This window comes from Ovis aries, chromosome 18 (genome assembly GCF_016772045.2).
Source record: "Ovis aries strain OAR_USU_Benz2616 breed Rambouillet chromosome 18, ARS-UI_Ramb_v3.0, whole genome shotgun sequence".
In the NCBI taxonomy this organism is placed as follows: Eukaryota; Metazoa; Chordata; class Mammalia; order Artiodactyla; family Bovidae; genus Ovis; species Ovis aries.
Window position 1 is genome coordinate 46692993 of NC_056071.1, and position 15682 is coordinate 46708674.

Below are 15682 nucleotides of genomic sequence, written 5' to 3' on the forward strand. Positions count from 1 at the left end.
AGAAAAATAGCTAAGTGCAAGCTGAACAAAGCTTACACATGGGAAACAATTTGCTGTCAAAGAACAAAAAAGATACATGCTATTTAATGTTAAATAACAAACAAGGGACACCCATTTTTTTAAAAAAATCAATAGTTTTTACAAAGTCAGGGCAATTACTGTGTAGAAGAGACAATCATGGAAGATAATGAAAATATTTTACAATAATAATGAGAAATTCAGAGTTACTTGAGTCTCACTTTAGTCCAAAAAAGTAGTCATCTGCCTACCTTAAGAATGAGACAGAACAGCAAACAATGAAAGCAGTGCAAAATGCAGAGTGGAAAAAAAATTCTGAGAAACGCCGACCAAAAACCATGATGGACTCCTAATTTTCTCCAGGGTAGAAGGTGTAATCAATACTCTTTCCAACCATTTGATTAAATGACTAAAGAGTTAAAGATGCCCAAATACTAAAAGCTTCACCTGCCTAAGATTAATGTGTATCCTTGCCAGAAAACAGACCGTTTCCAAAAATAATGAATAAGTGGAACCAACAGAGGCTGAGCTGGGCAAAGTTTTGTTGTCTCATAAGCAAAGAAAAGAAATACTTTAGGAAAAGCCATTGTAATATGTGGTTTCAAGGCAGAAGCCATCATTTCCCCCAGAAGAAACACTGCTGTGGAGTAATTCTAAGGGCACAAGCCCCATAGAACTGCCTCTGGAGCAAAACACTGACCTGACACTAGGGCAATGCAAAGAAAATGTTGATCAACAGACCAACTGACACACAACAAACGCGCAAAAAGAGAACATTTTAACGTCACTAACGACAAAGGACTAGACTCTCTACTAACCCAGCTAAATATCTCAATTAAAGAAGCAGTACTTAAATACACAAGGAAGATTCTTTTTTGTGTGAAAAGTGAAAGCGTTCTTTTTTCATACAATTTTTCAACCGACTCCCTGTTCCATTAGCTAGCTTCATCACAGAAACACAACTACATTCAGAGGCAACCGCAGTTCAACTGACTCAAATTCATTCCTTTTTGTGGTGATCCTAGAGCCTGTTAAACAGCGTGAAGTCAGTCAGGATGTAAAAAACAAATATCACATGTTAACACACATATATATGGAATCTTAAAAAAAAAATGGTACTGATGAACCTATTTGCAGGACCAGAAGAGAAAGAGAGACGCAGAGAATGGACTTGGGGACCCAGCAGGGGAAGGAGAGGGCGGGACAAACAGAGAGTAGCATTGAAATATACGCGCTGCCACGCGAAGAGCAGCTAGCTAGTGGGAAGCTGCTGTATAGCACTGGGAGCTCAGCCTGGTGCTCTGTGACCATCTAGAGGGGCAGGAAGGATGTTCAAGGGGCAGGGGATATACGAATACTTGTGGTGATTCACACTGTTGTATAGTAGAAACCAACATTATAAAGCAATTATCTTCCAATTAAAAATACACTTTACACATTAATAGGAGGCAATCACAGAGTCAGTACAGGCAGAAGGTTAGCTCTATACATGGTTACTCAGCCAGGATGAAGGCTCAAGGACACCAAGTCCCAGCAAAATTTATTTTCAATATGCCCACCATGAGAGTCACTCCTTAGAATTAAATCATTACACCTCTTAAATGTCCCTAACTAAATGTAACTAGAAAACACCTGGAGAATTTGTTAAGATTGCATTCAGTGACAAATACCAAAAGCCTACCTCACTCAAGAGGGGTTCAGTTATTCCCAGCCACAAGTTTTAAAGGAATCTCTGCTGAGCTGGTATGTTGCCAAGGACCCAGATGCTTCTATATTTTTGCTCTGCCTCTCTTGGTGTGTGACTTTCTCCCTTAAGGTTATAGGATGGCTGCTGCAAGTTCTATCTGCTGTTAAAAGCTGAAAAATAACAAGATGTAGACTGGTAACTCTAGAAACCAGACTGTCTTTTAAAAGCTCCCCACCCACTCTTCCCAGACAAGAGTGAGACTAATTTCTGATACATATGATTACTGCCTATATTAGTTTCAGTTGTAGACTTAGAATAAATATTCCCTCTGAGTTAGCAATGCAATTTAAGAGTTCAGTTATCAAGTCCCATCTTTCAAGTTTCTATAATACAGAAATGGGGAAAGACCTCTAGGTAAGTGCCAAATGTCTCAAAGGCAAGGATAAAATACTCATATCTCTTCAGTTCAGTTCAGTCGCTCAGTCGTGTCCGACTCTTTGCGACCCCATGAATCGCAGCATGCCAGGCCTCCCTGTCCATCACCATCTCCCGGAGTTCACTCAGACTCATGTCCACCGAGTCAGTGATGCCATCCAGCCATCTCATCCTCTGTCATCCCCTTCTCCTCCTGCCCCCAATCCCTCCCAGCATCAGTCTTTTTCAATGAGTCAACTCTTCACATGAGGTGGCCAAAGTATTGGAGTTTCAGCTTCAGCATCATTCCTTCCAAAGAAATCCCAGGGCTGATCTCCTTCAGAATGGACTGGTTGGATCTCCTTGCAGTCCAAGGGACTCTCAAGAGTCTTCTCCAACACCACAGTTCAAACGCATCAATTCTTCAGTGCTCAGCCTTCTTCACAGTCCAACTCTCACATCCATACACGACCACTGGAAAAACCATAGCCTTGACTAGACGGACCTTAGTCGGCAAAGTAATGTCTCTGCTTTTGAATATACTATCTAGGTTGGTCATAACTTTCCTTCCAAGGAGTAAGTGTCTTTTAATTTCATGGCTGCAATCACCATCTGCAGTGATTTTGGAGCCCAAAGAAATAACGTCTGACACTGTTTCCACTGTTTCCCCATCTATTTTCCATGAAGTGATGGGACCAGATGCCATGATCTTTGTTTTCTGAATGTTGAACTTTAAGCCAACTTTTTCACTCTCCACTTTCACTTTCATCAAGAGGCTTTTTAGTTCCTCTTCACTTTCTGCCATAAGGGTGGTGTCATCCGCATATCTGAGGTTATTGATATTTCTCCCAGCAATCTTGACTCCAGCTTGTGTTTCTTCCAGTCCAGCATTTCTCATGATGTACTCTGCATATGAGTTAAATATCTCTTCAGTTCAGTTCAGTCGCTTAGTCATGTCCTACTCTTTGCGACCCCATGAATCGCAGCACGCCAGGCCTCCCTGTCCATCACCAACTCCCAGAGATCACTCAGACTCGCGTCCATTGAGTCAGTGATGCCATCCAGCCATCTCATCCTCTGTCGTCCCCTTCTCCTCCTGCCCACAATCCTTCATAGCATCGGAGTCTTTTCCAATGAGTCAACTCCTCGCATGAGGTGGCCAAAGTACTGGAGTTTCAGCTTTAGCATCATTCCTTCCAAAGAAACCCCAGGGCTGATCTCCTTCAGAATGGACTGGTTGGATCTCCTTGCAGTCCAAGGGACTCTCAAGAGTCTTCTCCAGCACCACAGTTCAAAAGCATCAATTCTTCGGCACTCAGCCTTCTTCACAGTCCAACTAGCAAAGGGCCAACAGGGCAGAACTGAAATACTGACCAACTCTCTAGATAGACAAATAATTGCCCCCTCCCTTCTCCAGGGGATCTTCCCAACCCAGGGATTGAACCCAGGTCTCCCACACTGCAGGTGGATTCTTTACCAGCTCAGCCACCAGGGAAGCCCAACTACAATAAAGCAAGTCCTAACTGTATAATGTTCTTTGTTGTTTAGTCGCTAAGTCATGTCCAACTCTTAGGACAGACACTAGGCTCTTCTATCCATGGGATTTCCCAGGCAAGAACACTGGAATGGGTTTCCATTTCCTTCTCCAGGGGATTTTTCCAACCCAGGGATTGATCCAGAATCTCCTACACTGCAGGCGGTCTCCTGTATTGGCAGGGAAATTCTTTGCCATCCGAGTCACCAAGGAAGCTAATATATAGTTGGGCTTCCCTGGTGGCTCAATGGTAAAGAATCTGCTTGCAATGCAGGTGACCTGGGTTTGATCCCTGCTGGGGTCCAGCCCCGGTGGATCAAGGATAATTCAAAGCGGGGATGGAGTCGGCGTCTAGAGGAAAATTGTTTAATTAAAGATATGGACAGAGATTAGGAAAGAATAGTGTAGTAGGAAAATTAGTAGAGAAAAGAGGCTGAATACCTTAGTTTACGTGGCGAACCAATAAAACCCCGAGACAAGGGGTTTTCAACATCTACATACGCCACCGGCGTCTTCCCGGTCTCCTGGAGGAGTGGAGACACAAAGTGCCTCCCCGTTCAGATCTTAGAAGCCCAGGTAAAATTCGTAGGCTCGGCGAGTTTCCACGCTCCAGATGGGAATTCAGCCAGAAAAGAAGAGAATGAGAAAAGACGACACGAGGGAAACCAGTCTTTTCAGGACCTGGTCCTTTTCTTTATTTTCCAGGGCCGCTATTGTACTTTGAGTTATACATAGAGATAAATGGAAAATACAAAGTCACACCGGGTCAGCAGTCCTGACCCTTATTAAAACCACGCTTTCTTTCTGCATTCCTTCCAATATACAAAGTTCTCAGGTGATTTACATCATCTTCTGGCCAAGAGGCCTGCTAACATTTTATGACCCTTCTGATGATGATTAGTCAACCAGAAAACTTATTTTCTCCAAAGGAGATTTTTCTGAAGTCAGGTACCACCCTCCGAAGGCACCAGATAAAGTTGCATTCCTACAGGGCAAAGGTGTAGTGGGCTATAATCAAGAAAAGAATTTACTTAGCCTGAGGTCCAATGTGATTAATATCAAGGTTAATACTTATTTCTCCTATATGCTAGTTATATCAATTAGTGTGTATAAGGGGCAAGGGATATGGAGGCTTAGCAGCAAATATTGGCTCAACAATGAAACCCTCCACCGGTATAATTTCTAACTAACTCACTAATACTATACTAATAATTTTCTAACTTCTCAAAAGAATCTGTATTTAGAAAGTTTATGGCATCTCATCCCTCTCACGGTTGGGAGGCTGTGAACAATCACATGCGGCCGGATAAACCTGTCAGGCAGGCTAGAGAGCCATCAGAGGAGTTTTTGGACTGAAACACTCTTGTTACGCCCAGGAGATTTATTAACTGGAGCTCTAAGTTAGCTCATTTTCAGAGAGAGGTGGTGGGGGATAGCCCCCCATAATGTCAGAAGTGTAGGTGAAAGCATACTGCAGTAAGGTAGGCAGACTCTGGTTTGGGGGTAGATGCTTGAGAATGTCCAGGGGGACCCCTGAGGCCTGATCCCGCCTTTGCGTATGTCAGGCCTCCTTCCTCATGACCTTTGCCACGGGCAGGATTCCTCACACTGGCTCCCAGCAGATCCCTGGGTCAGGAAGATCCCTGGAGAAGGGAATGGCTACCCAGTCCAGTATTCTTGCCTGGAAAATTCCATGGACTGAGGAGCCTGCATGGGTTGCAAAGAGTCAGATATGATTGCGTGACTACACTTTCACTTTAAGTAGTTTATACTTATCACGCGAAATCTAAGCAGTACCCTTGCATTTGAGATACTTCTGTTAGCCCAATGCTAAAGTAGTACCTAAGGATTATGATTAAGTAATTTATCAAAAAGCACACAGCCAGTAGGTGAAAAAGTTGGATTTAAATCTAGAGTAGGAATTCCCTGGTGGTCCAATGCATGGGGCCTAGATTTGATCCCTGATCAGAGAACTAGGTTCTCTGATGGTAAAGAATCTGCCCACAGTGTGGGAGACCCAGGTTCAATCCCTGGGTTAGGAAGGCCCCCTGGAGAAGGAAATGGCAACCCACTCCAGTATTCTTGCCTGGAGAATTCCATGGACAGGGGAGCCTGGCAGGCTAGGGTCTCTGGGGTTGCAAAGAGTCAGACACGACTGAGCGACTAACACACCCACACATACAGAACTAGATCCCGCATGCCACAACTGAAAAAGAAACAAAGATCCTGCATGCCAAAATGAAGATCAAAGATCCCACATGCCACAACTAAGACCTGAACAAATAAATATTTTTTAAAAACCTAGAGTGAGTCAAGTAGGAGATTGAGACTCAAAGGTTCATAGTCTCTTCTTCAGATGGACTATGGTAATAGGCCAAAGACTTCTGTTAAACATCTGTTGCTCTCTCATAAACTGAGAATACTTTCACCTGAACTGGATAACACAGCAATAAATTGCAGATTCAACACAGACTTTTAGGTTACAAAAACTATTAGTCTATATAGCATCATTTTGTGGGCCCAAGAATCCTGAGCCACAGGACTTTAAAAAAGATTTTTAAAGCAATATTAGCTGCTAAAACTTCTGTATAAGCTAGCATATTTTCCCATAGATTAAGTATGAGCCAATACAAATCCACAGCATCATCAGCTTAGCTTAGATATTGCACTCAAATCTCAATTTGTTTATTGCTATAAGACAAGTCTGTTTGATCACCACACCGAAAGGATACATGCCACTGATGCTAAATTACATTTTTCAAATTAAACAAATATATACTCATAACATGATAGAGGAGAGAATAGTAAACCAAAATATATATACAGTGCAAGTTATTAAAACCTGTGTCATCATAAGCCAAGGTTAAGGAGACATAGTAACACAATCAAATCTATACTTATAGAGGTAAAAATATTCTTTATTAAGTTAAAACAACATACTGGTGAACAAACACTATACAGACGACATAAGAAAACAGAACTGTTGACATTCCCCTTAAGTCAGCAAATACTTGCAGTCACAAAGCCTCAGAGGTGGCAATATAAACCACGATCTTCCAGGAAAGTGAGAAACACATCTAACAATTTTAAAGGTTAAGTAACAACAAGATTATCCTTCTGTTTTCTGTTCTGTTTTGCAAGCAAATGGCCTATTGTTTTGTGAGGCCATAACCTGGGAAACTTGGGACTTGGAAGTTGTGTGTGTATGTTGGTTTGGTTCTTGCTTTCTCTCTATGAAGGTGAAACACATATCATGCAATGTACCACTTTATAGCGCACAATTCAGTGACGTCTAGTACTTTCACAATATCTGCAACCGCCAGCTGTCTCTATTTTTGAAACATCTTCCTCACTGCAAACAAAACCCTGTACCCATTCAACGGTTACTCCCTTCTGCACCCTCCCCTTGGACTCTGGCAGCCACCAATCTGCTTTCCATTTCAATAAAGAATTCATGAAATGTATGTTTTGATAAGTTTACCCAGAAGCTGTAAGTACTTTTACAAGTGTTTATTTTATAATCACTAAATAGAAGGGACAGACTTACTAAATCAGGAAGATAGTACAATATAGATTTAGATTTCCAAGAGAATTCTTCCACCTTTTTTTTTTCTTATTTTTACTTGCAAAATTAACACAGAGAGTCACATACTTGGGATGTAAGTAACTGCTCATGCTACAACAGAAAAGGTGGGAAGGCTACCTGGGTCACGAAAGCACGAAGATACTTTTGTTTCCTTCCATGTCTATTCCAATTGTCTAGAATTTTGTTTGGCAGATTTTGACACACACCATGTGGTCTTTCAAGTGACATTCCTGTACTTTACTTTACAAATGTCAAATCATCCCCCAAAACAACTGTGAACTAAATTGTTAACCAGAATATTCTGTTGCAGAAAACTATCACAATAAAATCTGCTATCTTCTGGGCTCAATTTTCCCCAAAGGGTATAGAAAATATGTTTATAAAACTTTGTTGCCATCTCCATGCACAGATCATACTGTCATACCAGATATAAGTTCCTGTGACGGGAATGAAAGTGAACATGCCTAAAAGACATTCAATGATTCAGCCTCACAAAAGACACCTGGAATGATATCAGAAAATAACTACAAACACGTACATAGAGCTTACTCTGCTCCCAGTATTGTTCTAAGCTTTTATTGTTTATTTACCATGTAATTTATTCATTCATTTTATTAAATGACCTTATATATATTTCCATTTAATCTTCATAACAATCATGCAACAGAACTACTATTGTTATCATCCCCACTTTACAGACTAAAACTGAGACACAGAGAAATAAATGACTTGTCTGAAGTCACACAGCTCCAAAGTCAGGATGTGACCCAGGCCACTTGGCTCCAGGGTCCACGCTGTTAGCCCCAAGGTCTTACTGCCACTCTGCCCAAGTAAAGACCCTCAGAGAAGCCTGCTGTTTAGCTGCCGAAATACTCATAGCTGCTGTTTAGCTGCTGGAATAGCTGATTACACCTTTCAGAGTGCAAAAAAAGGAGAGACTCCCATTTTATGTAGTGCCTTGAGTTATGTGAAGAAGTTAACTGAACTATGGATGGGTCCTAATTTTACAATTAATTTAGAGTAAGTGTGTTTTTCATCTGCAAACAAAAAAAAATGCATAATAAATTTTCTCATCACTCACCAAAACAAACAAACAACAAAAAAAAATGATTTAGAGAACCATTTAGCTTAAAAGTAAATCTGAATTCTACACAGAGAAAACTGAGCCTAAGCGACATTCACTGTCACTTTCAAACATAAGTAAGTGTTTCCCTAAGTTTATAAGCCACTCTGAGAAATTAATCCAATCCCAGGAAAGGGTCATCTGAACCTCTAAGTTATAGCCAATCTGTTGGAAGCATAGCTGACAACCTGGTCTTGCAATTGGCATCTGAATTGGGGACAGTCTTGTGGGACTGAGCCCTTATCGTGGTGATCTGACACTATTTCCAGCAAGTGTCAGAATTGAGTTAAACTGTAGGACACCCAGCCAGTGTCACAGAATTGTTTTGTGTGGGGAAAAAAGTCCACACGTCTGAGGTCAGAAGTGCTATGAGAGTGGAGTGCGGCAGTAGGGCAAATGTTAAAGGAAACACTCAGGAAAGAAAGACACACAAGGTGGAGGGCGGGATTTTCCCCACTCACAAGGGAAAGACTGAATGTTTTTCCTAACGTAAGTACATATTTGGTTCCCTAAATTTTCCATCTCTTCTAATCTCTACTATATCCACTCTATCCTCTAATCTCTATTATATCCTTCTTGGCGCTAACTTGCCCATAAGACTCTAAATCTTCTACCATACACACAACCCTGCCTCAAACAGTTTTGAAAGCTTCTGAGTAAGTCACAAGAGAAAGCAAAAGTTGACGACTGCAATTTACAAACTACAACACTTCCTGGCTACACAGTACTTACAGTAGTTCTTAGGGTTTTCTTAGAAGAATCAAGCTACCAGTGGTATTTTTCACAGAGCTAGAACAAATAATTTCACAATTTGTATGGAAATACAAAAAAAAAAAAAAAACTCAAATAGCCAAAGCAATCTTGAGAAAGAAGAATGGAACTGGAGGAATCAACCTGCCTGACTTCAGGCTCTACTACAAAGCCACAGTCATCAAGACAGTATGGTACTGGCACAAAGACAGAAATATAGATCAATGGAACAAAATAGAAAGCCCAGAGATAAATCCACACACCTATGGACACCTTATCTTCGACAAAGGAGGCAAGAATATACAATGGATTAAAGACAATCTCTTTAACAAGTGGTGCTGGGAAAACTGGTCAACCACTTGTAAAAGAATGAAACTAGATCACTTTCTAACTCCATACACAAAAACAAACTCAAAATGGATTAAAGATCTAAATGTAAGACCAGAAACTACAAAACTCCTAGAGGAGAACATAGGCAAAACACTCTCAGACATAAATCACAGCAGGATCCTCTGTGATCCACCTCCCAGAATATGAAAAATAAAAGCAAAAATAAACAAATGGGATCTAATTAAAATTAAAAGCTTCTGCACAACAAAGGAAACTATAAGCAAGGTGAAAAGACAGCCTTCTGAATGGGAGAAAATAACAGCAAATGAAGCAACTGACAAACAACTAATCTCAAAAATATACAAGCAACTTATGCAGCTCAATTCCAGAAAAATAAATGACCCAATCAAAAAACGGGCCAAATGCAAATCAAAACCACAATGAGGTACCATTGCACACCAGTCAGAATGGCAGCGATCCAAAAGTCTACAAGCAATAAATGCTGGAGAGGGTGTGGAGAAAAGGGAACCCTCTTACACTGTTGGTGGGAAGGCAAACTAGTACAGCCACTATGGAGAACAGTGTGCAGATTCCTTAAAAAATTGCAAATAGAACTGCCTTATGACCCAGCAATCCCACTGCTGGGCATACGCACCGAGGAAACCAGAATTGAAAGAGACACGTGTACCCCAACGTTCATCACAGCACTGTTTATAATAGCCAGGACATGGAAGCAACCTAGATGTCCATCAGCAGATGAATGGATAAGAAAGCTGTGGTACATAAACACAATAGAGTATTACTCAGCCATTAAAAAGAATACATTTGAATCATTTCTAATGAGGTGGATGAAATGAGCCTATTATACAGAGTGAAGTAAGCCAGAAAGAAAAACACCAATACAGTATACTAACACATATATATGGAATTTAGAAAGATGGTAATGATAACCCTGTATGCAAGACAGCAAAAGAGACACAGATGTTTAGAATGGACTTTTGGACTCTGTGGGAGAGGAAGAGGGTGGGATGATTTGGGAGAATGGCATTGAAACATGTATACTATCATGTAAGAAATGAATCGCCAGTCTAGGTTTGATACAGGATACAGGATGCTTGGGGCTGGTGCATGGGGATGATCCAGAGAGATGATATGGGGTGGGAGGTGGGAGGGGGGTTCAGGATTGGGAACTCATGTACACCCGTGGCTGATTCATGTCAATGTACGGCAAAACCAATACAGTATTGTAAAGGAAAATAAAGTAAAAATAAAAATTAAAAAAACAGAAATAGATGTATTTTCCCTTTAAAAAAAAAAAAGAAGAATCTAAGAATAGCTTAGAAACATTCATGCTGCAGAGCTTCAGTACTCCTGTATCTGATAAATTCAGTTTAAAAAAACTGAGCACACTATTTTAAGTATATTCCAGACATGTATTTTCCTGTTTCAATTGACTGAGCATCATGTTGTCTAATTTCCCAGGATCACGATCAATCTCCAAAATCCCTTTCCATCCTTTCTCAGTACTGTCCTCCATGCTCCTTATGTTCCAGACCAGGCCTGTCCAAAGAAGTTTCTGTGATGGAGCAAATGTACTGCACTATGCAATACAGCAGCCATTGGCCATCTATGCCTACTGTACACCTGAAACACCAATGGTTCAACTGAAGACCTAAAAGTTGAGTTTTACTTCATTTCAATTAACTGAATTTTAAATAGCCATAAGTGGCTAGTGCCTACCATACTGGACAGTGTATTCTCTAGACAAAGAGACCCACTTGTCCTTTCTTATCCTTTACTCATTTACTCCGTTTGTATTTATTGCCCATCTGCTCTGGGCCATGCATCACGCTAGGTTCTGAGCATATAATGGTGTACAGGACACCTCTGACCTTACCAAAGCTGAGGGAAACAGCTATTCCCCAATTACAACAAAGAAGTTCTTAATTTCAAATCACAGTACATCTCATTAATTATAAGATGTTAAGCTTTTCATGTATTAACATTTCTACAATCAGGGTGTATGCCTCATATTAATGGTGCTCTCACAACCACTGCCAGTCAGGCTAGTCATGGCAAACTCTCACTGCCTGCACATACAGGAACTCAGTCATTATTCCTAGTGGCATGACCAGGGAAAAAGGCAACCCCTCAACACTTCAGACAACAAATTACAGAAGAATCATTTAGAGAAAGTCCTGGTCATTATGAGAAAATCTTCCATTAACACCTTCCGGTAAGATCACGAAGGCACTTCCTGTTAATATCTCCTGATAAAGTCAAGATGAGACCTGAATCAAAACTCACAAAGTTGGGATCTGTGACTTGGAATAAAATACAAAGACAAGAGTAAAGCACTCTGTTAAGAACTGCTGTTATCACTGAAACACCTGAAAATACAGGGATAACACTCTTTGAAACAATGTGGACCACAAAAACTCTACATGATTTAATAATTCCAAACAATCAGATTCTAAATTTTAAAACCTACCTGAAATAACTTACTCAATTTATTTTGTCTATATTTTCCTTTTTATGAATGCATAATAAAATATGATAAAATCCATGTCTATATAAATCTAAAAGAATCCTCTTGATAAGAATAAAATTTAAATTATGAAGAAAATATATGGTATCATGGATTAATTGGGAGTAGAGCTTTTCCTTTCCCAATAATACATAAAATAGTTGATTATTTGTCAACATCTGGTATCTTAAAAGCAAAGAATTTTAGTAAATGCAATACTCAAGTGTTCATGTTTCCAATCCTTTTTTTTTTTTTTTAACATTTTCCCCTTCTTCCTGGAAAGCCCTTTTTATTCATCTTTTTATTCCAGGTACGATGCCCACTTATCCCTGATCTTCATGCCTTTCCCATCACAAATAATTTTTCCCTCCCCTGAATTCTCAGAGTACCTTCTCAAGACTTACTAGTAGTGGAGTACTTGGTATTTCGTTTGCTGAATTACAGTTACTGATGTGTGTTCTTAGCTCCTTCAGTGGAGTACCTGGAGTCCAGACTCCTTAAAAGCCAACTGAATGTCTTATTTAAATCTTATATTGCATTTCAGATACTACTCTCCACACTGGAGTGTTTAGAGAAGGTACCAAGGCCATTACAGCATATAATGACACAAAAATACCCCACAGAGTGATGTACTGTCCTTCAGACTTGATATATGGCAGGTGCTATTTCTGCTTGTGTCAATATGCAGCACAGATGAGATAAGCTGAGAATCATCCCAACCAACACATAACACACGCAATGGTCTGGGAACAATGCCGTGAAGATGTCAGTTATTGAGACTGTGTTCAAAGGTCCCACAGGGTTAAATACAGATAATTGCACACATTTTTGTGTAAAAGGGATTATCTCTGCTTCTTCTCAAAAGCCCAAAAGATAAAAGTAAAGAAATTAACACCAATAAACCGAAAATACTAAGAAGTCTGGTAAAGGAAATGATAGTAAATAATGTCAACAAACTTTGAAAACTGATAAGCAGATGGTCAGGAAATTTTCACTAATGAGAAACAAAGTCTCCCTCATAGATGAAATGTGGCATGGGGCTAACAATGCAGGGCTTTGTTGAAACTCTGCATCAAGAATAGTGTCCCAATTCCCCTCCTTCCAGCAAACATGGGATAGGCAGAAGCTAAGTTTACTGCTAAACTGGAGGAGCTCCAAACAAAGCTAAGGGTAACATTGAGATATAATTAAAGGAATCCTGCACAAGGGAGCCCGAGCCTCCTTTTCTCACTCAGCTCTGACAGTATGGGCTTAGATCCCTCAAGATGATCAGTGAATTCCTCCTCAGGGAAAGCAATCAGCCTCTTTTTAAAAAGTACTGCACCAGCTATTTTAAAAGATAATATTTCTGCTTTTCTGCTATTCTGTATATACGTAGATACAGGTGCTTGTACATATACGTGTGTGTGTGTGTCTGTGTGTGTGTCTCTGTGTCTGTGTCTGTATATATATGTACATGGGCTTCTCTGGTAGTTCAGCAGTAAACAATCCACCTTCTTACAAAATGCAAGAGCTGTGGGTTCAATCCCTGTGTTGGGAAGATACCCTGGAGGAGGAAATGGCAACCCATTCCAGCATTCTTGCCTGGGAAATCCCATGGACAGAGAAGCCTAGCAGGCTACAGTCCATGGGGTCACAAGAGGTGGGCACAACTTAGGGAGTAAACCACCACCACCATATATATATATATATATATATATTCAGAAACACTTAAGATTCATTTGAAGTTTTAAATTTATATATTTTATAATTATATAAATGTGTGTATATATATATATATCACTAAATGCTTAGCTTGAAGAGCTTTATGTGTAATAAGTACTTGGGTAAGTACTGTTAAATTTAACAAGAAATGTTCAAAGAATTCAATATTTACTGCTATATGTATCCAGACAGGGAGTTCTTAACAATCAAGGGCTGTTCAGACAAAACTTTCTGAATCCAACCAAAATCAAAAATAAAACCAAAGCAGCCATCAGTATTTACTGTGTTCAGAGTAAATATATAGCACAGTTTCTTCTCTCAGCTCACTCCAGGGGGCTGATCTCATAGTCAAAGATGATGGTTTGATGATTGGTGCCTACACAATCCAAACAAATCTATCAGATTTTCTGTGGCCTGTTTAGCAACAATTTTTATCAACGACCACTTTATAAAAAACATTTATAAAGATTTAGGAACATTCTCTAACAAGAAAAAGGCCCAGTCTACACTAATTTCATGCTGTCAGTTCTGGGAAGACATCTGTGGTTTTCAAAATTATCCATTAATATTAGCTGTTGATGAGCATCACTAAGTGATTTTAAGGTTTTATAAGGCACATGAAGCCTTGGAAGTTCTTGCCGATGCTGTGCATCTACCAACAGCTGGCAATAGTTCAGGAATGGGGTAGTCAAGTGGCTGACCTCTTTCCTTTAAGCAATCTGAGGCACAGCAGAAGGAGAGCAACAATAAAGGAAAAAGCAGAAGCCAAGAATCTTTTTCTCCCCCACAGATGAGATCTGCGCTACTTCAGGAATAAACTTTTACATTATGACGTGGGGTTGGAAAACTATTCTGAAACAAAGGGTATGTCCAAAGAGGGCAATTATAGCAGATCCGTACAACAGCTTTGCCTGTTAGCTATTTGCACCTCCACCTTTGGCCCAGAGAGAATGAGTCAGAGTCCAGACTACCAGCGACTGCCTGGAAAATCCTCTCCCTTCACCCTAGACAGCTGGCGTGCTGAGACCCAGAGGCGTCTCGCTTCCCTTTGAGCAAGCACGTAGGAACAGCCTCCCTGAACCCCACATGCTTCTCCTGACTCCCCACTAAGGACTCCACTTCTCTAGCAACCATCTGGGTAAAGGCTGCTCCTCATTCCAGATCCCTCGGAGCTGAGAAGGGTGCAGGAGCCTCCTCACCCCATAACTGCTCTTCGAAACCATGACTCCTCCGCCCTTTCAGAAAGTCACTGTCCACGCCTGGGCCATGCCACCATCACACTCACTCTGCTTTTCTGTGACTCCATCATCCACCGAACTCCAAGCCAGACCTATCAAAGATGACTTTGGTGTAAAGATCACTATCCTCTCCTCTGACTGCTAGAAAAGTGAACCAAAGAAGTAGTGGGTGGGAACCAAAGTTAACTTCTACTTTGCCATTTTGTCTGTGGCTCTAGCTCAGTCATCACTTTAGATACCATGAGAACCACCTATGACCTGGAGTGCTCTCAGTGCTGGCATCTTTACCAGTTTGCTAATGACCAAGCTATACAACAGTAAACTATTATATATAATAATACATCATAAATGATAGAAATTTCTTCCCTGTTGGCTCAGATGGTAAAGAGCATGCCTGCAATGTGGGAGGCCCGGGTTCAATCCCTGGGTTGGGAAGATCCTCCTAAGAAGGAAATGGCAACCCACTTTGTATTCTTGCTGGAGAATTCCATGGACAGAGGGGCCTGGTTGAGCTATGGTCCACAGGGTCACAAAGAGTTGGACATGACTGAGTGACTAACACACGCACGATCCAAACATCCCACAATGTTTGGAAAAGTTGATCTAATTTTCAATATTATCAGTAACTTTCATTTAATAAAGACATGACTAGATTCAAACTGTCATTCACAATCTGATATACTACCACTTCTAGATCTAGGGAGGTGGCTGGGCAGGGACTGTAAGAGAGTGATGATGGGCAGGGGTCAGAAGAGAGCAAAGGTGGGCAGA